The sequence below is a fragment of the Anomaloglossus baeobatrachus genome, chromosome 6 (assembly GCF_048569485.1).
Source record: "Anomaloglossus baeobatrachus isolate aAnoBae1 chromosome 6, aAnoBae1.hap1, whole genome shotgun sequence".
NCBI lineage: Eukaryota > Metazoa > Chordata > Amphibia > Anura > Aromobatidae > Anomaloglossus > Anomaloglossus baeobatrachus.
The window spans coordinates 550724232-550751954 of record NC_134358.1 but is presented as its reverse complement, the minus strand read 5'-3'; the positions used below and the strand labels follow the sequence as shown (position 1 = coordinate 550751954).

At 49.1% G+C, this 27723-nt stretch overlaps 1 long non-coding RNA gene across 1 annotated transcript in view; it reads right to left on the bottom strand.

Annotated features, from left to right (window-relative positions):
* Positions 1-26912, bottom strand: part of LOC142243600 (uncharacterized) — a 47181-nt gene extending 20269 nt beyond the window's left edge. Inside the window, exon 1 of the long non-coding RNA XR_012724385.1 lies at positions 26720-26912. This is a non-coding gene — a long non-coding RNA (uncharacterized LOC142243600). The remainder of the gene's footprint in view (positions 1-26719) is intronic.
* Positions 26913-27723: the final 811 nt, after the last annotated feature.

Below are 27723 nucleotides of genomic sequence, written 5' to 3'. Positions count from 1 at the left end.
CCCCATTACCCCCAGTGTATAACATCCGGCCCCCATTATCCCCAGTGTATAACATCCGGCCCCATTACCCCCAGTGTATAACATCCCGGCCCCATTACCTCCAGTGTATAACATCCGGCCCCATCACCCCCAGTGTATAACATCCCAGCCCCATTACCCCCAGTGTATAACATCCGGCCCCATTATCCCCAGTGTATAACATCCAGCCCCATTACCCCCAGTGTATAAACATCCAGCCCCATTACCCCCAGTGTATAACATCCGGCCCCATTACCCCCCAGTGTATAACATCCGGCCATTAACCCCCAGTGTATAACATCCGGCCCCATTACCCCAGTGTATAACATCTGGCCCCATTACCCCCAAGTGTATAACATCCGGCCCCATTACCCCCAGTGATATAACATCCGGCCCCATTACCCCCCAGTGTATAAACATCCGGCCCACATTACCCCCTGTGTATAACATCCGGCCCCATTACCCCCCAGTGTATAACATCCAGCCCCATTACCCCCAGTGTATAACATCCGACCCCCATTACCCCAGTGTATAACATCCGGCCCCATTACCCCCAGTGTATAACATCCGGCCCCCATTACCCCCAGTGTATAACATCCGGCCCCATTACCCCCAGTGTATACATCCGGCCCCCATTACCCCCAGTGTATAACATCCGGCCCCATTACCCCCAGTGTATAACATCCGGCCCCATTACCTCCAGTGTATAACATCCGGCCCCATTACCTCCAGTGTATAACATCAGGCCCCATTACCCCCAGTGTATAACATCCGGCCCCATTACCCACCCCAGTGTATAACATCCGGCCCCATTAACCCCCAGTGTATAACATCCCGGACCCCATTACCCCCAGTGTATAACATCCGGCCCCATTACCCCCAGTGTATAACATCCGGCCCCATTACCCCCAGTGTATAACATCCGGCCCCATTACCCCCAGTGTATAACATCCGGCCCCATTACCCCCAGTGTATAACATCCGGCCCCATTACCCCCAGTGTATAACATCCGGCCCCATTACCCCCAGTGTATAACATCCAGGCCCCATTACCCCCAGTGTATAACATCCGGCCCCATTACCCCCAGTGTATAACATCCGGCCCCATTACCCCCAGTGTATAACATCCGGCCCCATTACCCCCAGTGTATAACATCCGGCCCCATTACCCCCAGTGTATAACATCCGGCCCCATTACCCCCAGTGTATAACATCCGGCCCCATTACCCCCAGTGTATAACATCCGGCCCATTACCCCCAGTGTATAACATCCGGCCCATTACCCCAGTGTATAACATCCGGCCCCATTACCCCCAGTGTATAACATCCGGCCCCATTACCCCCAGTGTATAACATCCGGCCCCATTACCCCCAGTGTATAACATCCGGCCCCATTACCCCCAGTGTATAAATCCGGCCCCATTACCCCCAGTGTATAACATCCGGCCCCATTACCCCCAGTGTATAACATCCGGCCCCATTACCTCCAGTGTATAATATCCGGCCCCATTACCCCCAGTGTATAACATCCGGCCCCATTACCCCCAGTGTATAACATCCGGCCTCAATTACCCCAGTGTATAACATCCCGCCCCATTACCCCCAGTGTATAACATCCGGCCCCATTACCCCCAGTGTATAACATCCAGCCCCATTACCCCCAGTGTATAACATCCGGCCCCCATTACCCCCAGTGTATAACATCCAGCCCCATTACCCCCAGTGTATAACATCCGGCCCCATTACCCCCAGTGTATAACATCCGGCCCCATTACCCCCCAGTGTATAACATCCGGCCCCCATTACCCCCAGTGTATAACATCCCGCCCTAATACCCCCAGTGTATAACATCCGGCCCCATTACCCCTAGTGTATAACATCCGGCCCCATTACCTCCAGTGTATAACATCCGGCCCATTACCCCCAGTGTATAACATCCGGCCCCATTACCCCCCAGTGTATAATATCCGGCCCCATTACCCCCAGTGTATAACATCCGGCCCCATTACCCCCAGTGTATAACATCCGGCCTCATTACCCCCAGTGTATAACATCCGGCCCCATTACCCCCCAGTGTATAACATCCAGCCCCATTACCCCCAGTGTATAACATCCAGCCCCATTACCCCCAGTGTATAACATCCAGCCCCCATTACCCCCAGTGTATAACATCCGCCCCATTACCCCCAGTGTATAACATCCGGCCCTATTACCCCCCAGTGTATAATATCCGGCCCCATTACCCCCAGTGTATAATATCCGGCCCCATTACCCCCAGTGTATAACATCCGGCCCCATTACCCCCAGTGTATAACATCGGCCTCATTACCCCCAGTGTATAACATGTGGCCCCATTACCTCTAGTTGTATAACATCCAGTCCCTCCATGCCATCTGCCTTTACTAACATGTTGCAGAACAGCTGATGGTGCAGATCTCACTGATACCAGCGCAGTCCTGTAATAGGAGTCACCGGGGTAACAATCCGTTCATGACGTTTCTTCCTCCTAAATCTTCCCCATCACCTGTGAGTGATATTATTGAGAAATGGAAGGAGCCGCAGCAACTCAGCCACGATGTGGAGAGTCCGTAATGTTACTGAGCAGGGGGCCGAGTGCTGAAGAACAGAGGGAAGAAAAGTCCCCACCGCTCTGCTGACCCCATAACTGCAGAGTCTAGACCTCCTCTGGTATCATCAGTACAAACACTGCGCCTGCCGGGAGCTTCATGACCTAGCAGCTGCAGCCGCATATCACCAAGCACAATGCCGAGCCGTACATCACCAAGCACAATGCTGAGCTGTACATCACCAAGCACAATGCTGAGCCGTACATCGCCAAGCACAATGCCGAGCCGTACATCACAAAGCACAATGCCGAGCTGTACATCACAAAGCACAATGCTGAGCCGTACATCACCAAGCACAATGCCGAGCCGTACATCACCAAGCACAATGCCGAGTCGTACATCACAAAGCACAATGCCGAGCTGTACATCACAAAGCACAATGCCGAGCCGTACATCACCAAGCACAATGCCGAGCCGTACATCACCAAGCACAATGCCGAGCTGTACATCACCAAGCACAATGCTGGGCCGTACATCACCAAGCACAATGCTGAGCCGTACATCACCAAGCACAATGCCGAGCCATACATCATCAAGCACAATGCCGAGCTGTACATCACCAAGCACAATGCTGAGCCATACATCACAAAGCACAATGCCGAGCCGTACATCACCAAGCACAATGCAGAGCCGTACATCACAAAGCACAATGCCGAGCCGTACATCACCAAGCACAATGCTGAGCCGTACATCACGAAGCACAATGCCGAGCCGTACATCACCCAGCACAATGCTGAGCCGTACATCACCAAGTACAATGCCGAGCCGTACATCACGAAGCACAATGCCGAGCCGTACATCACCAAGCACAATGCTGGGCCGTACATCACCAAGCACAATGCTGAGCCGTACATCACCAAGCACAATGCCGAGCCATACATCATCAAGCACAATGCCGAGCTGTACATCACCAAGCACAATGCTGGGCCGTACATCACCAAGCACAATGCTGAGCCATACATCACAAAGCACAATGCCGAGCCGTACATCACCAAGCACAATGCAGAGCCGTACATCACGAAGCACAATGCCGAGCCGTACATCACCCAGCACAATGCTGAGCCGTACATCACCAAGTACAATGCCGAGCCGTACATCACGAAGCACAATGCCGAGCCGTACATCACCCAGCACAATGCTGAGCCGTACATCACCAAGCACAATGCCGAGCCGTACATCACCAAACACAATGCCCAGCCTTGCATCACCAAGCACAATATAGAGCTGTACATCACCAAACACAATGCCCAGCCTTGCATCACCAAGCACAATGCCGAGCCGTACATCACCAAGCACAATGCCGAGCTGTACATCACAAAGCACAATGCTGAGCCGTACATCACCAAGCACAATGCCGAGCCGTACATCACCAAGCACAATGCCGAGCCGTACATCACCAAGCACAATGCCGAGCTGTACATCACCAAGCACAATGCTGGGCCGTACATCACCAAGCACAATGCTGAGCCGTACATCACCAAGCACAATGCCGAGCCATACATCATCAAGCACAATGCCGAGCTGTACATCACCAAGCACAATGCTGGGCCGTACATCACCAAGCACAATGCTGAGCCATACATCACAAAGCACAATGCCGAGCCGTACATCACCAAGCACAATGCAGAGCCGTACATCACAAAGCACAATGCCGAGCCGTACATCACCAAGCAAAATGCTGAGCCGTACATCACGAAGCACAATGCCGAGCCGTACATCACCCAGCACAATGCTGAGCCGTACATCACCAAGTACAATGCCGAGCCGTACATCACGAAGCACAATGCTGAGCCGTACATCACCCAGCACAATGCTGAGCCGTACATCACCAAGCGCAATGCCGAGCCGTACATCACCAAACACAATGCCCAGCCTTGCATCACCAAGCACAATATAGAGCTGTACATCACCAAACACAATGCCCAGCCTTGCATCACCAAGCACAATGCCGAGCCGTACATCACCAAGCACAATGCCGAGCCATACATCACCAAGCACAATGCCGAGCCGTACATCACCAAGCACAATGCCGAGCCGTACATCACAAAGCACAATGTAGAGCTGTACATCACCAAACACAATGCCGAGCCGTACATCACCCAGCACAATGCCGAGCCGTACATCACCAAACACAATGCCGAGCCATACATCACCAAGCACAATGCCGAGCCGTACATCACCAAGCACAATGCCGAGCCGTACATCATCAAGCACAATGCCGAGCCGTACATCACCAAGCACAATGCTGAGCCGTACATCACCAAGCACAATGCTGAGCCATACATCACCAAGCACAATGCTGAGCCATACATCACCAAGCACAATGCCGAGCCATACATCACCAAGCACAATGCCGAGCCGTACATCACCAAGCACAATGCTGAGCCATACATCACCAAGCACAATGCTGAGCCATACATCACCAAGCACAATGCCGAGCCATACATCACCAAGCACAATGCTGAGCCATACATCACCAAGCACAATGCCGAGCCATACATCACCAAGCACAATGCCGAGCCATACATCACCAAGCACAATGCTGAGCCATACATCACCAAGCACAATGCCGAGCCATACATCACCAAGCACAATGCCGAGCCGTACATCACCAAGCACAATGCTGAGCCGTACATCACCAAGCACAATGCTGAGCCGTACATCACCAAGCACAATGCTGAGCCATACATCACCAAGCACAATGCTGAGCTGTACGTCACCAAGCACAATGACGAGCCGTACATCACCAAGCACAATACGAGAGTCGGATGGAGAAGTGTAAAGCCGCCACCACTGGGCTCTGGAGAAGACGTGATCTGTGCAGTGATGGATTACAATTTATCTGGCATCTACTATCTTCTGATCAGAAAGCTCCAGCTGACTATGGTGAATCTGATGACTGCATGCATCTGTTAGATTATGTTCCACATTGCGCTTTCACAGCATTTTTTTAAGTGCAAATTAAAAGCTGCTTATTAGAGTACATGCACACGCTTCAGATTAGGTGCAGAAATATTTCTGCACCAGATTGTGCACTTTGTGGCAGAAAAACACACCAAAAAACGCATGCATTTTTTGTTGTGTTTTGGTGCATTTTTGTGTGATGTGGTTTTTTTGGGGGAAAAAATCAAAGGCTGGAAGGGCTACAAAACATAGGAAAAAATGCACTAACAATTGACCCGCTGCTTCTTTTTTTCTGCACCCATAACTGCAAGGCAAAAAGAAGCAACGTGTGCACAGCACTTCAGAATTCTCATTGACTTTGTATCATGCTGTACAAAGGGCTAGTAAGACGTAGTACAGCGTATTCCCCACTAGGTGGCAGCAGAGTAGTGAAGGCGAGACAAAGTCAAAGTGTAACAGAAAGGCAGCTGAAGTTCAGCAGAGTAACTTCAGCAGGCAGTTAACAGGCGAACCACCAGGGGGCAATAGAGTAGTCAAACAGTCAGGGTCAAGCCAGGAAAGTCAAGTCACTGCATAGGGGAGTATCAAAATCAAGTCATAAAACAGAACCGAGTCGGAAGCCGGGAGATCAGGTATGCAGAGGGAAACACAAACAACAGACAGGAGCAGGAAGTCAGGGACCGGGACAGACGGATGAACGGGAAAGGGTACAAGTCAGGGCACAGTAGCAGGGAGGCAGGACAGATTGGGAACTCTCACCAGAGCCAGTATACACGCTGCAAGGCAGAAATATCACTGGCACTGAACCATAGGTAGAGAGGCAAGATAGTGTCAGGGATCCGGAACGAGGCAAGGGACGTTAACCCCTGACATGACCAGGCCAGAGCTCGGTGTAACCAGCAGCAGGGAAAAGCCGGCCTGGATCATGACACTTTGCTGGCATAAGGAGAGGAGACGTGCAGATTTGGGCAACAAACTGCTGCAAAAACGCATCAAAAAATGCAGTGTGCGCACAAAGCCTCAGTAGTACCAGAAAAAGCTGTGAGATTTCAGAAATCTCACGCGCGCAGCTTTTACTTGGAAACTTCTTACTTTTTTTGAATATGGCAGCAATGTTAACTCTTTGAGTACTATTGCAGCTTTTTTTCCACCATAGAAAGTAATGAAAAAGTGCAAAAACGCTGCAAAAGACGCAACCATGTCTTGGCAGTAAAAAGCTGCTTTTTTTGCAGTGGTTTTGGTGTGTTATTTGTCTACAGTACATGTTGAAATAAAGTTAGTTTAACGCACCACAAAAGCAGCAAAAATGCAACTTGTGAACACAGTCTAACGGAGCTGTGATAGTTGGGGGCAATTTGGGAGAATTTGCATTGGGACCAACGGGCTACAGGTTATACCACTTATTAATTTACCAAAAATATGGGCAAAATGTAAAAGCGCTGCGTGAAAAATTGAGCACACCCCATGAATCATTATGTTAAATAGCCATGTTTGGCAGCAATAACCCGCAGGTCTGGTTTTCTGCATTATTCGCTCACGTCGTTCTGGAAGGATTTTGGACGACTCTTCTTTATTGTGTTGCTTAAGTTCTTTGAAACTGTTATGGTCCCGACACAGCATTTCTATTGGGTTGGGGTCAGGGGTGTACATAAAATGAAAGGGGGCTCATAGCAAAAGTCTGAATTGCTGCCCCCCCCCCCCCAAAAAAAAAATACAGGTGGAGTGCGCAGGGTCATGTCTCCCAACTTTTACAAAGAGGGAGAGAGATGTTTATTGCAACAAATACAGTGATTATGCACCTATAGAAATCTTTTATTTTAATGGCCATTATAGTGATTGACGCTCTCAAAAATGCCTAAGAATATGATGCCCCCACACCCACAGCCATTACTCTGTATGATACCCCCACATAGTATCACTGCCCCGCAGCCCCTTACACAGTAAGGAGGCCTCTCAGTATGATGCTGCATTATTGAGTATTGTGCCCCACTCAGCATGATGGTCCCTGATGCCAGCCACCCACTCAGTATGATGACCCACCATAGCCCCCCAATCAGTATTATGTTCCAAAATCAGTTTGATGTCCCAACCTGCCACCCACCAGCATGATGTCCCCTACAGACTACTCCCATTTAGTATTTTGCACCCCACAGCCCACTCAGTATGATGGCCCTACAGGCTGCCACTCAATAAGTTGTTTCCACATCCCCACACTATACAGTATGATGGTCCCCACTCAGTATAATGTACCCCACATCCCACACTCATTATGATGGTCCCCACTCAGTATAATGTCCCCCAAATTCAGTATGATGGTCCTCACTCTGTATTATGTCCCCCATAGCCCCACACCCAATATGATGGTTCCCACTCAGTATAATGTACCCCACAGCCCCACACTCAGTATAATGTCCCCCACACTCAATAAGATGGTCCCCACTCAGTATAATGTCCCCAACAATCCCATACTGAGTATGATGGTCCCCACTCTGTATAATGTCCCCCACATCCCCACACTCATTATGATGGTCCCCACTCAGTATAATGTCCCCCACATTCAGTATCATGGTCCTCACTCTGTATTATGTCCCCCATAGCCCCACACCCAATATGATGGTTCCCACTCAGTATAATGTACCCCACAGCCCCACACTCAGTATAATGTCCCCCACACTCAATAAGATGGTCCCCACTCAGTATAATGTCCCCAACAATCCCATACTCAGTATGATGGTCCCCACTCTGTATAATGTCCCCCGCAGCCCCACACTCAGTATAATGTCCCCCACAGCCCCACACTCAGTATGATGGTCCACACTCAGTGTGATGGTCCCCACTCAATACAATGTACCCCACAGCCTCACACTCAGTATGATGGTTCCCACTCAGTATAATGTCCTCCATTCAGTATGATGGTCCTCACTTTGTATGATGTCCCCCACAGCCCCCCACTCAGTATGATGGTCCACACTCAGTATAATGTCCCCTACAGCCCCACAATCAATATAATGTCCCCCACACTCAGTATGATAGTCCCCACTCAATATAATGTACCCACAGCCTCACACTCAGTTTCAGTATGATGGTCACCACTCAGTATAATGTTCCCCTCAGCCCCACACTCAGTATAATGTCCCACACACTCAGTATGATGGTCCCTACTCAATATAATGTACCCCACAGCCTCACACTCAATATGATGGTCCCCATTCAGTATAATGTCCCCCACAACTCCCCCCACTCAGTATGATGGTTCTCACTCTGTATAATGTACCCCACATAGTATGATGTCCCCTACATAGTATGATGTCCTCCACAGCCCCCCACTCAGTATGATGGTCCCCGTTCAGTTCCCCACAGCCTCACACTCAGTATAATATCCCCCACAGCCCCCCACTCAGTATGATGGTCCCCACTCTGTATAATGTCCCACACATAGTATGATGTCCCCTACATAGTATGATGTTCCTCTCAGCCACCCGCTTAGTATGATGTCCCCACAGCTACTGTCATTAAAGAATAATAACATAAACACTCCTCCCTTCGCCCCGTTCCCCCAGCATGATGCTCCGGTCTGTGCAGTGTGAGTGCTGAGGCTCTGCATTGCGTGATGGACTGACATTGTGCCTGCATGGCGTCTCAGACTCACAAGCACAAGCTGACTGGTTGATCATGGTGCCTTCAGCTCCCTGATCCGCCATTCTATTGAACGGTATCTGTGTCCTGAGGACGAGATGGGGCTGAAATTGTGATGACGGGCAGGAGAAGGGCCAGGTGTCAAGTAATGCCGGGCCTCTCTGGGGCTTATGGGTCCCATAGTGGTGGCACAGCAGGCCGAAATAGCCTTTACGCCCTTGGTTGGAGTCTGGGCTGTGACTCGGCCGTTGCAATACCTTGATTCTTCTTCTTTTTTTTCAGCCATCTTGATGCAGATTTGCTTCTGTGCTTGCGATCATTGTCCTATTGCACGGCCCGGACAGGTTTTGGCCAAGCTTCTTTAGAATACTTTGGTGAACAGAGGAGTCCAAAGTTGCCCAAGTCCTCACCCAGTCACCACCATGCTTTACTGTTTGTATGCGGTATTTGTGTTGTTATGCTGTTTGGTTTTCCCCCAAAAGTCTTGTCTGTCGTAATCAAGGAAGGCACAGAAGCCGGGCAATACGGGCTCTGCGCTCCTTCACCAGAAAAAGTCAGTGTGTGTGTGTGTATCGCTACACGCTTCAACCCTCACCGCATTCCTCACAGTTCAGTGCATCCATAGAGGCTTGTGATGCACATTCATAAATAGCAAATTGCTATTTATGTACCTTAATACTTTCGCCTTATGGCAGGTTTCTTATCTAATGATCTTGACACTAGACAATGGGCCACAGAGGCTAGAGATGTATTTTCCGAAAAAAATCTTGTATTAAAGAGATACACACCCACTTTGAGTGGAGCTTTCAAAGACCTTACTAGGGTCTATAAGGAACGTATAACATCTTGGTGGGAGGTCCAGTCCTTGGAGAGCTACTTAAAGGACAGGATAGTCCCACGACATCTAAGGATAACACTACAGCCTGGCTTCCGACATAAAAACACGGATTTCATGAGCCTATGGGAAAAGGAGGCGACTGAAAGCTCCCTTAGGCTCATGAGACTGTTATTGGAGGAAGAAAAAAAGAATCTCACAAGCCTGGAGGATTCCCTTAAGGAACATATTGATATTACCCGGAAGTTTGCAAATGAGGTTGAGTTTGCAAACAAGGAGTTAGTTCTGCAGGGAGTAATTGAGAAGTTTCAATATAAGCTAAAAGAAAAGAAACATAAATTCTATATAAGGGACCTCCAGGACTTCAAGGAGAATAGGGTTTACTTTCCTCCCAGTAACCGTAATATTAGACATAGTGAGACTGATATTTCTTCAACGGATGCAGAGTTTTCCGACTCAGACACCAGGAATACTTCCTTTAGACCCCCGCAACAATATAAGAAACAGAGAGGAAGGGGAAGGCCCAACCATAGAGGGGCATCACACAATTTTGGTAACAGGGGGGGTTTTTTAGACAACCAATATCACCTGAGGAGCAAAGGACAGCTCAACCCGCAATCCTAGGCGGGGCTCCTCAGGTGATAAACTTGTCTTCAAGATCCCTCACTGAGATGGATTTATCCATTTTGAACAAGGGTCTGTCCTTTGTACCGACAACAGACTTCGATGAATTTGAGGCAGTTAAGGACTTGCATCTTTTTGCAAGACGCCTCAAATGGAAGAAGTTCTTTGCTAGACAAACAGAGAGAACATCAGCTGAGCTTGGGATTCCAGGAGAGCTTCTCCAGGATGTAAAATTACTGTTCCACCTTGGGGATACGAACCCGAATGATCTGGGCGAAGGCCCCTTTACATGTCTTAAAAACAAGAGCGTGAAGATGCCCCCAGTTATGACCGAGGTTGACGCAATTGATATATTCATCAATCTGGTAACTGAGGACATCAGGAATAACAGGGGGAAACACAAAGGTCATTATAATCTGACCAAGGCAGAGATATTTAGTCTGAAAAATCTGGAGAATGATTCCAGTATCACCATTAAACCCTCTGATAAAGGGGGGAACGTGGTGATACTGGACTCCAGTGACTACAAGGATATCTGTTTGAATATTCTCAGGGATGATTCCTGTTATGCAATGTTGGACTCCAATCCACTCCAGGGACATAGGGAGGAGTTGAAGACTCTTTTGGAGGAGGCTTTGGAGTCCAATATAATCGATAAGAACGAATTTGAATACCTGTTGCCTGTCTTTCCAGTGGTGGCGACCTTTTATATTTTACCCAAAATACACAAGGGCTTGAGCCCCTTGAAAGGTCGCCCCATTGTCTCGGGCATAGGTAGCCTAACGGAGAAACTCAGTGTATATGTCGATAAGATCTTGCGCCCCTTTGTGTTATCCCTAAACTCCTACCTCAGGGACACAACCGACTTTTTACGTAGGATAGAAGACATCTTTCTTGAGGAGGGGATGATACTTTGCTCTATTGACGTGGAAGCTTTATATTCATCTATCCCGCACAAGGCGGGAGTGGAGGCGGTCAGATACTTTTTGGGATCAAGAGGTAGTCAATTCCGCCAGCACAATGACTTCGTTATAAAAGCCTTGGAGTTTTGTCTCACCAGGAACATCTTTACCTTTGGAGGGAGGTTCTTTCACCAGCTCAGGGGGACAGCGATGGGGAGTTGCTGTGCCCCATCGTATGCTAACCTCCTCCTGGGCTGGTGGGAGGAAACGGTGGTGTTTGGAGGCCTTCTGGACACCGAGGACGTCGTCTTGTGGCTAAGGTACATTGACAACGTCTTCGTGGTCTGGAAGGGTGATATCATAGGCTTCCACCATTTCATCACCAAACTAAATGTTAACGACATCGGTTTGAGATTTACCAGTGAAGTCGGTACGAACAGCCTGGCCTTCCTTGATGTGCTGGTGGAAAGAGGGGCAGATGGACGCCTCGTGACGACCACATTTAGGAAGGCAACGTCCTCTAATTCTCTACTCAAGTGGGAAAGCGCCCATCCCGCCCCACTGAAGAGAGGAATCCCTAAGGGGCAATTCATCAGAATGAGGCGGAACTGCTCCGAGGAGGCAGGCTTTAAGAAACAGGCCCATGACCTAATGGGACGTTTGAGAGACAGAGGCTATCCGGATGGCATTATCCATAGGGCGTATAGTTCTGTACGCAATATGGATCGTGCTAAACTGTTGAACCCAAATGTAAAGAGAGAAGAGCCTGAGGATGTCCTGAGGTTTATCACGACCTTTAACAATGGATCAGGGAACCTCAGGGAATTCCTCTCGAAACACTGGCAGGTTTTGAAGATGGATCCCTTCATTGACAGGTGCCTGTCAGTGCGGCCGTCTGTCACCTATAGGAAGGCTAGATCCTTGGGTGACAGACTGGTGCACAGTCATTTTAGCGAAGGTGGGCCGGCGGCGGCGGGTACAGTAATTAGGGGCTGCTTTAAATGCCATGACTGTGTGAATTGCAGGTTCATTGAGGAGGGCAAGGAGTTTACGGATTTTGATGACGATAGGAGTTTTTCCATTAGATCATTGATTACCTGTAAGTCAAAGGGGGTCATCTATAGGATGAAATGTACATGTGGAAAACTCTATATTGGGAAGACTATCAGGGAGCTGCGACGAAGAGTGGGGGAACATAAGAATGATATCCTCAGGAAGAATGATACCCCGGTCGCCCGACACATTAACAATTTTCATAATGGGGACCTGAGCAATTTGAGAATCATGGGGATTGACCTCATTCATCCCCCACCCAGAGGTGGAAACTGGAACATGAAAATACTCCGGAAAGAGTGCTATTGGATCTACAACCTTAACACGATGGCACCATTTGGTCTAAATGAATCACTGTCTTTCACACCCTTCCTGTAGGAGCACCTTAGTATCAGGGTAAGTATAGGAGGGTGAGACGACGGCCGAGTGGGGGCACCATTTACGTAGGCTCTTTTTAGGGTGCCGACCCCCACATGTTAGGTAGGGAGAGAGTGTTTTGTAAGGGTCTATCTGTAGGGGGCACTTTAGCTTTTCACTTTCTTCTCTGGATGTGTTTATATGGCCCCTGTGTCTGTTTCCTCTCCGCTGGCCGGCCCTCATTTCGCACTGGTCAGGATTTAACTGTGCCCATTGATCCAGATTGATTAGGTATAGGGATGGCTGCGATCCCGGATTCTGATTGATCTACATCAATGCATTTTGTCATATAATATGTACCTGCCTGTTTTTTTCTTACAGCGGTTATATTGTTTTTGGTGACACCGTTGTTTGATAATCTGCTTCCATGATTACCTTTCAATTTCTACACTATGAAAATATATCTCATGTAACCCTCTTTGTGGATATCTGTGTCATGATTAATATTGATACACTGTCATGTGTGGCTTATATGCCCACCATGCGGCGATTCTTCGCCAGCATGGCAATATTTTGAACCGCCGTCCTGCTCTTGAAAGCGTACCTTGGTTGCGATGGCAACGCGCTTTATTCATTCAGGGCGAGCGTTTCTCCAGGATATGATGTCACTGGATTGGGCTACGTTCTCTCTATGGGACACGGCGCTCAGTGACGTGCATTTCCGGTTCGGGTGCATCCTGGTATGCACGTCACTGTCTGTTGTTATTTACTGCGCATGCGCCGGGATATAAATGGAATGTGTTTCCGGGACGCCAGCGCGGCATTTTCAGAACGATACACTATGACACACGCTGTGTGCGGTGAGTTTCCCATGTATGGGGCATATAGATAGGCCTTGCCAATATACTGCTCTGGGCTTATTGTATATATTTTGTCTTATCTTTTAGCGTCTTGGGCATGAGATTACTGCGCCATTGGAAATATTTGAAGCAGTACCCAAGGCTCTTTCACCTATACTCCCCTGATGATTGATCCCCATGAAACGCGTTGGGAGTGAGTGTTTCTGTTTATACGGAGTTTATTATCGTGGCATTCCTGTGGGATTTGAAGAGCTGATTGACAGCTCCCCTAGGAGACCTGAATTGTTTGGTTGAGTCGCCCTGCCACCTCTTCAGGATCTGGTAAGAACGTTCCCTATAGGGGATTAAATGAGAATTACGTTTCCTTGATCCTCAAGAAGCAGTTTTGGGACATAATTGCTCTCCACTGTGGCCTTTGGTTATTGGCACAAAGGAGGTATGTGTCACCAATATTTGTCTTATTAACCTTTGGTTACTTCATAGGAGGCTCCTCGGTTCCTGAGGACTGTCACCTTGTGTTGCTTGTTATCAAGGGTGATTTGACTTGGGCTTTCTGATTTATGCCCTACTATAGCACCATTTGTTGGCTGTTTATCGGCCCTTGTTTTTACTCACCTTGTGAGCCTTTGGCTCTTTTATATTTATATTTAATAAATGTCATCTTTTAGGTCTTGTTTATCCTGTTGATCGTTTCTCCTCTTGGATTCAGCTATCAATTATTATTTTTGTGATGCACATTCACCTATATCACTACATGATCATATCGCCAGCCTTGGTATGCAATGAATGGCCGGCGTTCACCAAATCTAATGCACCTTAGGGTGCAGAGTGCAAAAGTAGATCAGGAATACAGTGTAAACCTGTGAGCGAATAAGATACAAGCTAACATCCAGAATGTTAGGGGCTTGTTCGCACACTGCGTTTTTGCCTCATTTTGTTTTGCTCGTTTTCCAAGGGAAAAAAAAACATGCAATTTACAGTATCAGTAAAATGAATGAGATTGTCTGAAACCTGCAGCACAAGCCGTATGGATGAGAAGCATTAGGCGTTGTGCACACAGCGCGTTTTCTGATACATTTTTGTTTTCAGATTTGTCATAAAACTGCAAGCAAATCCTGATGCCATCAAAGTCAATGAGAATCGGGAAGCGCTGTGCACACACAGAAGGATTTTCTCCTTGCAGATTTGGTGCAGAAAATAATCTGCAGCGTGTCAATTCAGTTTTTTTAACCCATTGAATAAAATTTGAAAAACGCATCTAAACAGCGCTTTTTTTCCTGCCAAAAGGTGCAGAAATGGTGCTGAAATTTCTGCAACCGAATACCCGAATATCATGCCCAGACATCCTAATAAGTAAATGTTTTATCCCCTTTTATCCCCTTTTGAAGTTACAAAATAAACCGGTGGTGGTCGGACAGCCCGCGGACGGTCTGTGTTTAACCAAGGGGGAGTGTGACGCCCTGACCAGGCCAGGCAGTCACAGACAGGCCCCTGCACTACACCTTTCCCTCACAGGTGACATCAGCCAACCTTTAAAACCCTAGTCACCCTCTCAGGGCTACATGGACACACCAGGGGGCAGAACCAGGCGGTTGGAAGATGCTCGAGTCCCCGGATCCGGCCCACCGCTCGAGCCACCGAGCAGCAGCAGCAGCGCCGGACCCGAGCGTGGTGAGCACAGCGTCCCCCTCCCCGCCCGCGACAACTTGGCGTCACGAACAGGATCCTACCGTTCTGCCGCCTGGTAGAAGTGCGCCTTGTGTCCCGCCGGAGGTGTCCGGCCGAAAATTTTCGGAAGCCGCCATCTTGGGCGCGAAAAGTTCCCCGCTTGAGCGTCTCCTCGAGCAGTGGAGGCGCGAAAGCCGAAGCTCCGCCCCTAAAGAGGAGGTGCTGGAAAGAAACCAAGGGGGCACGGATGGCGTCTGGCCGCATGTAGACCGCAGCTATAAAAGCAGGGACGCCAGGACTCTGCGGCCATCTTTGGTTCCTGGAAGTGGCCGCTGCAACGATGTACAGCCCATCCGGCAATACCGTAGCCCCCACGCCCGGCACCGCGGCGTGGGTGGAGGCCCGGACCGTCCAGTTGAGTAGCCGTCTGCAGGTCCGCATGCAGCTCCTCTTGGAGGAGTGAGAGGCCGACATGGCGGATGTGGTGGCGGCCATACGGAGACGCGAGGTGGAGGAAGTTTTGGAAGAGCGGGTAAGTGACCCACTCCCCTGTATCCCTATCGGGACAGTCGTTGCGGCTGAGGGACCTGGTCTGCGCCCGCTTGCCCTGCTGCCTCCCCCGCTGCCCATGTTGGCTGCTGCTGCCCCAACACTAGGCCCGCTACCACCGCAACCGGTAGCGGTACCCTGCCTATTCGCCCGAGCGGACCGACCTGCAGCCGAAGCCCGTGGCCACCCTGAACCGCTGCCCTGGAAGCTGCTGAAGACCGAGCCCATCAGCGGAGATATACCGGAGGCACATATAGTGATCGTGCCTGGTCCCGTACCGACCCCGGCAGCCCGTCCCGTACAGGAGGAGGCGGAGGTCAAGCGGGAGAGGACCCCTGTACCCATCCCCCACGCCTCGGCTGAGGCTGCGCCGGGTCGTTGCTGTGAGGCAGCACCCCAGGCCATGACACCGCGGGACCTTCCGCCCAGAACGCCAGTAATGGGCAGCGTAAAGGAAGTCTCGCGGGGCCTGACCCGCGCGCCGGGGCCCGCAGCAGCCCCTTACTGGGACAGGGAGCCGACCCCGCTGGCCCGAGAGATTGCGGAGAGGGAGAAGAGGAAGGCGGAGCTGATAGCCCGCACCATCCAGGAGAAGGAGAGCCTCCGCAGAGCCACTTTCCGGGTTCGGGGCCCGAGATATGTGGGGGAAGTGAGGAGATTCGATGTCCGTAGGGGATACGGATTCATCTTTGAGCCGGGCCTGGAGGCCGAAGTTTTTGTGGCCCGACAGGACGTGAATGCCCACCTGCCGGAGGACCACCCGGGCCGCAACCTGCTCCCCGGTGACCTCGTCACATATACTCGGCACTGTGGGGAGAGGGGCTGGTTTGCACTGGACGCTAGGCTGAGAGGAGGCCAGGGGCCCCAAGCACCAGCCCAACCCCCTCCCCCGGTCTGTGGGGTGGACCTGAAGTGAATGCAGCGGTCCCCTGTTACACCGTTGTCCCAGTTGGGACCATCAGCACCGATCTGTTGAATGTATGAATAAGTAACCGAATGATAGGAAAAGTAATCAACCGAAGTTTATCTGATTTGCAACCGTGATTGAACCGGCCGTTGCCAGCAACTAGTCCCTGTAGGGACTTTCTGCACCGTTTGCGTAAGAAACTGCTTACGGACACGCCCGAGAACTTGCAGGGCAACCACAAACTTGTGGCATGTAAATAATATTTGTTTTATTCCGTGACCGCCTCCGGAGAGGCTGATTTAGGAGGATGGGCCTGGAGGAAAGGGATGGCCCAGGCGCGCCACTACCGTAACCGGTGGCGATCCTCCGGGGGTCAGGGGTTCCCCATGGACGTGGGTCCCCTGAAAGAGACCGTACCCGCTCGGGCAGCCTGGTGATGGACTGGGGCAAGGGGTGCTGCCCACTTCTTAGAGGCAGCATCAGGGCCAGGTTGTTTGGGTGGGAGAGAGAGGAAGCCGTTACCGTTAATAAAATTGACTACCATTTAGTAACGTTAAGAAAGTGCCTCCCGTTAAGGGAAGTTTTATTAAATGCTTATGTTGATGTTATGTGTTTTCTACTTTTTTACAGTTTTTGCAAAATAAAACTGGTGATGGACAGGCAGCCCACGGACGGTCTGCATTTAACCAAGGGGGAATGTGGCGCCCTGGACAAGCCAGGACGTCGCAGGTACTGCAACAACACACCCCACACCCCGGTTAGGCACATCAGTCACACACACAAATCATTGTTGCCTCCCTCCAGGGGCAGATGTCCACACCGGGTGGGGCGGAGCCAGGCGGTTGGCTCCACCCACTGAGGAGTTCACAGTCCTGGAGGCGGGAAAAGAGTCAGTGAAGTTAGGGAGAGTGAAGTAAGAGGAGTGAAGTGGTAGAGGAGCAGTCTGACCGTGTCCGGTACGTGGCCTGGACACCTACAGCAAGGTTGGCAGACGGTGGTGACCGTCTGCAGGAGAGGCCGATTGACGCACAACCGTAAGGACCGGGGACGGGCGGTGGCCCGCTGGTACCGAACCGGGGAGCGAAGAGAAGCCAGCACCATCCGGCAGGGCCTACGGACCCCGACCAGGCTTGGAGTCGCCGTAAAACCGGTCAAATCCGTCAGCGACAGGAACCTCCGGGGTTTCCCAGCAGCAAAGACCCGTCTGAAGGCAACCGCTCAACCGTGAAGGGAAATACAGCTACTGCCACAGCTAGAGTTCCCAGGGCCAGAGCCTGCGGGCAAAAGGGGCTCCTCTGGCAAATACACTGCTGGGGAGCGGGCTACCGGTGGGAAGCCATCGGGGCCGAAAACACATCACAGGTGCAGGGAGAGGCAGTCACCGCCAACCTACCGGGAGTGACCACCGCAGCCGGCTGCGGGACCCGTCCATCCAGCCGTTTGTTTTACCAGAGACTCCGTGTACGTTACTGGCTGAGTGAGTACCACCGTGCCGTCTGGCACCGCGCTGCCCCCGCGACCCTGCACCTCACCAGACCCTGCCGTCCACTTTCCAGTCACCCTCAAAGGGCCCCGGGACCACCAAACCCCCTACCCACGGAGGGGAGAGAAACATCTCGGCTGCTCCCTGTCATCGCTCCCGGGATCCCCGTCCAGAGCAGCGGTGGTGTCCCCAACCTCACCACAACCGTGGGTGGCGTCACAAACCGACTTCCCAAACCCCAAAAACTATTCCCTTTTCACTCACGGGCGAGGAGCGCCGCTCGAGTCCCCGGATCCGGCCCACCGCTCGAGCCACCGAGCAGCAGCAGCAGCAGCGCCGGACCCGAGCGTGGTGAGCGCAGCGTTCCCCTCCCCGCCCGCGACATTACAAAGGTGCAGGAGAAAGACAGAGACCACCAGCCGGGTGGGGGATCAGAACGCAGCCGGCTGCGGGCACCGACCACCATCACCTTGGTTTACCAGAGACTTGTGTGTTTCCTTCAATAGTGAGTACACCAGCACCCTGCGGTCGCCCATCTCCCTGCACCAACAAATCCCCAACGGGTCCCGGGGGCCACCATCCCTGCCCACGGAGGGGTTAACAACTTGCTGCACAACATCTCCCCCGGGTGCCCCGTAACTGCAGCGGTGGTGTCCAACCTCACCACATACCATGGTTGGCGTCACAAAATTAATACGGCTCAGCCCGTACATATACGTCCTACATCCACCACTATAACCCCCCTTTTTGATCGGAGTGACCGCGAGACCCCCGGGTCCGGAGACCCTCGAGCCACCCACAGAAGTCCGGATCCGAGCAGCTCGGCTGCTGAGAGCGGGGCGGTACATGCACATGCACACGCTGCAGATTGGTGCGGACTAATTCTGCACCTTGTGGACGAAAAATGCACCAAAAACCACCTGCGGTTTTCATGCAATCTTTGATGTGTTTTTTGGGAGGTGCTTTTTTTTAATTTTTTTTGTTTTCATGCAACAAGGAATAGACTGTCAATCAAGCTAGAGTATAAAAGAGAAAAAAAAGCTTTCTAGATCTAATTTCCCATTTCAACTGTTCTTGTATTTCATTTTCCATTGTCCTGCTCCTGATGACATCACTTCCTGTTTTAGCAAACGTTGCAAAAATATGGCAAAACCGCACCAAAAACTCACTGTGTGAACACACCTGTGGATTTGCAGCATTTTTTCATCACAACAAGTCAATGCATGAAAAAACGCTGCAAAATCCGGACCAATAATGGACATGCTGCTGATTTTTTTCTGCATCAAAAAAAGCCCCAGATCTGCAAGGAAAAAAAATGGCAACATTGGCACAGCATTTCACAGGCTTCAAGAGACTATATATTATTATAGACTATGCAGATTTTGGAAAAAAATGCATAAAAAAAGTCAAAAACTGCAGCGTGTGCACATGGCCTAATAGTATAGTGAACTGTTTATTTGGGCCACCCATCACTCCAGGGCCCGGGTGCGGTTACATCCTCTACCCCTGTTACAGTGACATCCTTGGATGCGGTGTCATTTATGGGTCAATGTTCATCTGAGGTTGGATCCAGCTCTGGTTCTGAAGATCTCTGCTTGCTGTCATTGAATAGAGTCATTACTGTACAGTTAGGGGACTGCGCCTTTGCTACAAGTCCTGCACCTTTGTGGACATCACTGAGCACGGTGGCTCAGTGGTTAGCACTGCAGTCTTGTGGTGGCTCAGTGGTTAGCACTGCAGTCTTGTGGTGGCTCAGTGGTTAGCACTTCAGTCTTGTGGTGGCTCAGTGGTTAGCACTGCAGTCTTGTGGTGGCTCAGTGGTTAGCACTGCGGTCTTGTGGTGGCTCAGTGGTTAGCACTGCAGTCTTGTGGTGGCTCAGTGGTTAGCACTGCGGTCTTGTGGTGGCTCAGTGGTTAGCACTGCAGTCTTGTGGTGGCTCAGTGGTTAGCACTGCAGTCTTGTGGTGGCTCAGTGGTTAGCACTGTAGTCTTGTGGTGGCTCAGTGGTTAGCACTTCAGTCTTGTGGTGGCTCAGTGGTTAGCACTGCAGTCTTGCAGCACTGGGGTCCTGGGTTTGAATCCCACCAAGGACACCATCTGCAAGGAGTTTGTATGTTCTCCCCGTGTTTGCGTGGGTTTCCTCCGGGGTCTCCGGTTTCCTCCCACACTCCAAAAAACATACAGATAGGGAATTTAGATTGTGAGCCCCAATGGGGACAGTGTTCCTGATGTATGTACAGCGCTGCGGAATATGTTAGCGCTATATAAAAATAAAGATTTATTATTTATTAGATCAGGACAGATTTACGTTCTTACTCAATGACAGCAAGCAGAGATCTTGAATTCTGCTTGACAAAAGATGAAGGATACCGAAAGCAATGACCTTTTTTTTAATTTTTTTTTTTAATTTTTTTTATTTTTAGGCTTTGTCGTTACGGGATGTGAAAAGATATTACTTTACTTTGTTTGCTTTTATTAAGAACACGGATGTCGATGACCCGAGTCACCCGACAAATATTTACTCTGCCGTCGCTCGCTGCAAAATCCCATTGTTGTCAAGACATTAGGATACAATTAATATTCTGTTCCAAGAATGAACACACGTGACCCCTTAACCCCAAAAAGTGCAGCGAACTGAGCTCCCAGGCGAGATGCTGCACGCAGCACGAGGGATACGTTTGTCATCAACTGGTGCTCTCTGCATAGGCAGAAATGACAAAAAATAACTAATTGAGCATTGTTGCTTTCTAGATTGCTGCCTATGCGGAGCGCAAAACCTTCTGACAAACTGATGTGAACAGCTGTTAATCTTCTACATAGGCCACGACCGATATGACAGAAGATGATGATTGAAAGTACCGTAGTATTCAATCATGAACAATATACACAGCTTAATGATGTTTTAATTAGTTGCTAAGAGCTGCAGTTCCAGTTTTAGGCTTCGTTCACACTAGAAAAAGGATTTTTCTCAAGAAATTTGTCTGAGTCTGAAAGATTAGAGCATTTGCGGTTAAAAAAACGCACCAATACCGCACTGAAAACCGCATGCGGTTTTACCGTGGTTTTGTGTGTTTTTTATGTGTTTTTGATACGGTTTTTCCGCAGGTTGGTCCCTGCGGTATTTTACCATTATCTATGGCAAAAAACGCAGTGTGTGAACAAGGCCTTACACTTTTTCTAACTATTACTAGGCCTAGATTGCTAGATTCAGAGAGAGCATTATAGTATATACACAAAGAAGCATTCAAATACATATTGTCTACATAGAGAGCGAAGGGAAAACCTGCAGATGTGTCTTTATAGAGAGTGGAGGGGAAAACCTGCAGATGTGTCTTCCTAGGGAGTGGAGGGAAAAACCTGCAGATGTGTCTTTATAGAGAGTGGAGGGGAAAACCTGCAGATGTGTCTTTATAGAGAGTGGAGGGAAAACCTGCAGATGTGTCTTTATAGAGAGCGGAGGGAAAACCTACAGATGTGTCTTTATAGAGAGCGAAGGGAAAACCTGCAGATGTGTCTTTATAGAGAGCGGAGGGAAAAACCTGAAGATGTATCTTTATAGAGAGTGAAGGGAAATCCTGCAGATGTGTCTTTATAGAGAGCGGAGGGAAAAACCTGCAGATGTGTCTTTACAGAGAGCGGAGGGAAAAACCTGCAGATATGTTTTTATAGAGAGTGGAGGGGAAAACCTGCAGATGTGTCTTTATAGAGAGTGGAGGGAAAAACCTGTAGATGTGTCTTTATAGAGAGCGGAGGGAAAAACCTGCAGATGTGTCTGTATAGAGAGCGAAGGGAAAACCTGCAGATGTGTCTTTATAGAGAGCGGAGGGAAAAACCTGAAGATGTATCTTTATAGAGAGTGAAGGGAAAACCTGCAGATGTGTCTTTATAGAGAGCAGAGGGAAAAACCTGCAGATGTGTCTTTATAGAGAGCGGAGGGAAAAACCTGCAGATATGTCTGTATAGAGAGCGAACGGAAAACCTGCAGATGTGTCTTTATAGAGAGCGGAGGGAAAAACCTGAAGATGTATCTTTATAGAGAGTGAAGGGAAAACCTGCAGATGTGTCTTTATAGAGAGCGGAGGGAAAAACCTGCAGATGTGTCTTTATAGAGAGTGGAGGGAAAAACCTGCAGATGTGTCTTTATAGAGAGTGGAGGGGAAAACCTGCAGATGTGTCTTTATAGAGAGTGGAGGGAAAAACCTGCAGATGTGTCTTTATAGAGAGTGGAGGGGAAAACCTGCAGATGTGTCTGTATAGAGAGCGAAGGGAAAACCTGCAGATGTGTCTTTATAGAGAGCGGAGGGAAAAACCTGAAGATGTATCTTTATAGAGAGTGAAGGGAAAACCTGCAGATGTGTCTTTATAGAGAGCAGAGGGAAAAACCTGCAGATGTGTCTTTATAGAGAGCGGAGAGAAAAACCTGCAGATATGTCTGTATAGAGAGCGAAGGGAAAACCTGCAGATGTGTCTTTATAGAGAGCGGAGGGAAAAACCTGAAGATGTATCTTTATAGAGAGTGAAGGGAAAACCTGCAGATGTGTCTTTATAGAGAGCGGAGGGAAAAACCTGCAGATGTGTCATTATAGAGAGTGGAGGGAAAAACCTGCAGATGTGTCTTTATAGAGAGTGGAGGGGAAAATCTGCAGATGTGTCTTTATAGAGAGTGGAGGGAAAAACCTGCAGATGTGTCTTTATAGAGAGCGGAGGGAAAAACCTGCAGATGTGTCTTTATAGAGAGCGGAGGGAAAAACCTGAAGATGTATCTTTATAGAGAGTGAAGGGAAATCCTGCAGATGTGTCTTTATAGAGAGCGGAGGGAAAAACCTGCAGATGTGTCTTTATAGAGAGCGGAGGGAAAAACCTGCAGATGTGTCTTTATAGAGAGTGGAGGGGAAAACCTGCAGATGTGTCTTTATAGAGAGTGGAGGGAAAAACCTGTAGATGTGTCTTTATAGAGAGCGGAGGGAAAAACCTGCAGATGTGTCTGTATAGAGAGCGAAGGGAAAACCTGCAGATGTGTCTTTATAGAGAGCGGAGGGAAAAACCTGAAGATGTATCTTTATAGAGAGTGAAGGGAAAACCTGCAGATGTGTCTTTATAGAGAGCAGAGGGAAAAACCTGCAGATGTGTCTTTATAGAGAGCGGAGGGAAAAACCTGCAGATATGTCTGTATAGAGAGCGAACGGAAAACCTGCAGATGTGTCTTTATAGAGAGCGGAGGGAAAAACCTGAAGATGTATCTTTATAGAGAGTGAAGGGAAAACCTGCAGATGTGTCTTTATAGAGAGCGGAGGGAAAAACCTGCAGATGTGTCTTTATAGAGAGTGGAGGGAAAAACCTGCAGATGTGTCTTTATAGAGAGTGGAGGGGAAAACCTGCAGATGTGTCTTTATAGAGAGTGGAGGGAAAAACCTGCAGATGTGTCTTTATAGAGAGTGGAGGGGAAAACCTGCAGATGTGTCTGTATAGAGAGCGAAGGGAAAACCTGCAGATGTGTCTTTATAGAGAGCGGAGGGAAAAACCTGAAGATGTATCTTTATAGAGAGTGAAGGGAAAACCTGCAGATGTGTCTTTATAGAGAGCAGAGGGAAAAACCTGCAGATGTGTCTTTATAGAGAGCGGAGAGAAAAACCTGCAGATATGTCTGTATAGAGAGCGAAGGGAAAACCTGCAGATGTGTCTTTATAGAGAGCGGAGGGAAAAACCTGAAGATGTATCTTTATAGAGAGTGAAGGGAAAACCTGCAGATGTGTCTTTATAGAGAGCGGAGGGAAAAACCTGCAGATGTGTCTTTATAGAGAGTGGAGGGAAAAACCTGCAGATGTGTCTTTATAGAGAGTGGAGGGGAAAATCTGCAGATGTGTCTTTATAGAGAGTGGAGGGAAAAACCTGCAGATGTGTCTTTATAGAGAGCGGAGGGAAAAACCTGCAAATGTGTCTTTATAGAGAGTGGAGGGGAAAACCTGCAGATGTGTCTTTACAGAGAGTGGAAGGAAAACCTGCAGATGTGTCTTTATAGAGAGCGGAAGGAAAAACCTGCAGATGTATCTTTATAGAGAGCGAAGGGAAAACCTGCAGATGTGTCTTTATAGAGATCCGAGGGAAAAACCTGCAGATATGTCTGTATAGAGAGCGAAGGGAAAACCTGCAGATGTGTCTTTATAGAGAGCGGAGGGAAAAACCTGAAGATGTATCTTTATAGAGAGTGAAGGGAAAACCTGCAGATGTGTCTTTATAGAGAGTGGAGGGAAAAACCTGCAGATGTGTCTTTATAGAGAGTGGAGGGAAAAACCTGAAGATGTATCTTTATAGAGAGTGAAGGGAAAACCTGCAGATGTGTCTTTATAGAGAGCGGAGGGAAAAACCTGCAGATGTGTCTTTATAGAGAGTGGAGGGAAAAACCTGCAGATGTGTCTTTATAGAGAGTGGAGGGGAAAACCTGTAGATGTGTCTTTATAGAGAGCGGAGGGGAAAACCTGCAGATGTGTCTGTATAGAGAGCGAAGGGAAAACCTGCAGATGTGTCTTTATAGAGAGCGGAGGGAAAAACCTGAAGATGTATCTTTATAGAGAGTGAAGGGAAAACCTGCAGATGTGTCTTTATAGAGAGCAGAGGGAAAAACCTGCAGATGTGTCTTTATAGAGAGTGGAGGGAAAAACCTGCAGGTGTCTTTATAGAGAGTGGAGGGGAAAACCTGCAGATGTGTCTTTATAGAGAGTGGAGGGAAAAACTTGTAGATGTGTCTTTATAGAGAGCGGAGGGAAAAACCTGCAGATGTGTCTGTATAGAGAGTGGAGGGAAAACCTGCAGATGTGTCTTTATAGAGAGCGGAGGGAAAAACCTGCAGATGTGTCTTTATAGAGAGCGGAGGGAAAAACCTGCAGATGTGTCTTTATAGAGAGCGAAGGGAAAACCTGCAGATGTGTCTTTATAGAGAGCGAAGGGAAAACCTGCAAATGTGTCTTTATAGAGAGTGGAGGGGAAAACCTGCAGATGTGTCTTTATAGAGAACGGAGGGAAACTAAGGTTTTCAACTGTAAATACAGGACACCACTGATTTTATGAACAAAATTAGGGCTTTTACGATAATGGAGGACACTATTTCACTCTAACCCTAGAACGTGCAACCATAGAAATCTACAATAGAACACAGTATCTAGCAGCCTGCGAGGCCCCAGGTACACAGCCACACAAGATGATAGAGGTTTGAGAGTAACAAATTAAGTTGGATGAAAACTCTGCTGAGTTTTCTGATGCCAGTTAATAATTAACAATAATTACTGGATCTTTGAAAGGGGATTTATTAAATCCAGGGACATACATAAGAAAAACTAAAGTAAGGGACAAAGGTACAAAGAAAAGGTAGTAAAAGAGGGTGTGGGAACTTGGGAAGTGCCCAGCTATGTGCTACCCTTCATCAGTGAAGGCTTCGACACAGACTCCTTCAACCCTCATGGGATGAGCCTGTACATTGAGGGTAAGACGTCCGGGACCTCATAGGAGGGATTTACAGTGCCTACAAGTAGTATTCAACCCCCTGCAGATTTAGCAGGTTTGATAAGATGCAAATAAGTTAGAGCCTGCAAACTTCAAACAAGAGCAGGATTTATTAACAGATGCATAAATCTTACAAAGCAACAAGTTATGTTGCTCAGTTAAATTTTAATAAATTTTCAACATAAAAGTGTGGGTCAATTATTATTCGACCCCTAGGTTTAATATTTTGTGGAATAACCCTTTGTCAGAAACCACCGGGGGGTACACTCAGAAATCCCCTGCGCTGGCTACCAGTACGTCACGATCGGGGGGTACCAAGTGGGGGGGTCACCCCTCCTTTATACCTCCCGACCGACAGACAGAGCACGTGACGCGCTCTCTAGCGCCCCTCTTATAGTCAGGCCAATTATGGAATTGCCCGACGATAAGCAAGGAGGCCGCTTTACTACTTATGCCGATTATTGAAGGGTCCCCGGTGAGAGTAAGGTATATATTCCCCCGACCTCCGCGGGCGGAATATATAATATCTTCCCGAATCTCACTGGCCTCCCCACAATAATCCTTGGCACAACTCGCTGCCACCAACCGCTTCACGGTAACTATTAGCCGAACACACAGACGTGGGATTCAAGATCGAGATAACAGAACAGCCCAAGATTAATTATATAATTTAATCGCCTAAAGCACACTAGAAACTACAATATATACAATAGGGAATCTACAGAATATACAGTTATGTCAGAGTACAGTTACAGTCAAAGCATGGGTTACAAACAGGCATACACAGTTCCAGCAGTTACCTTGTTGCGTCTGGCCACAGGGGGGCGCTGTAGACCAGGTTTCCAGGAACTCCCACAGATGTTTCCTGCACGTGCCCCCAGCGAGAAGAACCTTGGAAAATGGCCGAAGCAGGGTTATCAACCTGGGCAAATCCAGGTCTCCTCCTACCTTAGTGACCTCACGGGGAAGCACTGCCACTCCCCCTGCATGGATCAGAATTATCCAGAAAAGGGGATTTTGGCCATAACTGTGCCTGGGAGCGTCGTAGACGGACGTCAACGCTCTCATTGTGACAGTTATGAATTTAGCTACAGAACGAGGGGACTCATGACCTGTCTACGAGTTCCCATATGGCTGATATCACGTTTGGTGTGTTTCCCAATGTCCTACTTCCATAAAAAGGGTGTGCCAGCATCGTCCACATGCGGAGACACCATTTCTATGGTTGCCATATTTATCGGAAATATGGCTTGCGAGATATGAACCATTTTTTACTGGAGTCGTTCTGTCTGGCTACTTCCATAGCCTTGCTAATGAGATAGCAGCCCCAGCTACAGGGTGACGGCAGGGAGTCATCCTGGATCCATTGTCCTCACATCATCTCATTTCCATATCACAGGACATGGCCATGGATGTGTAAGTGGAATGTGACACCTTCCAGATGCTGCACATTGAGAATAAGAAGGGAGGGGGCACTGCCAGGGAGTGATGAGAGCAATTATGACTCCTCGTCATAATTCCTCTTCATATCCCAGGCTTTACCTCACACCTCCCCCCTTTTGAGGGCGCTAGGGGGCAGCACACTCCGGTGTTCCCCCGTGCGCCCGTCCGCGACCCCTCCTTGTCTGGACAGCCCGTCTGCGTTACCGTGGTCACGGCCCCTTTTGTGGCGAATGGTGAAGTCGTATTGCTGGAGCGCAAGGCTCCATCGCAACAATCGCCCATTCGTCCCAGAGACGGTGTGCAACCAGCTGAGGGGATTGTGGTCCGTCTCCACGATGAAGTGGCGCCCGTATAGATAGGG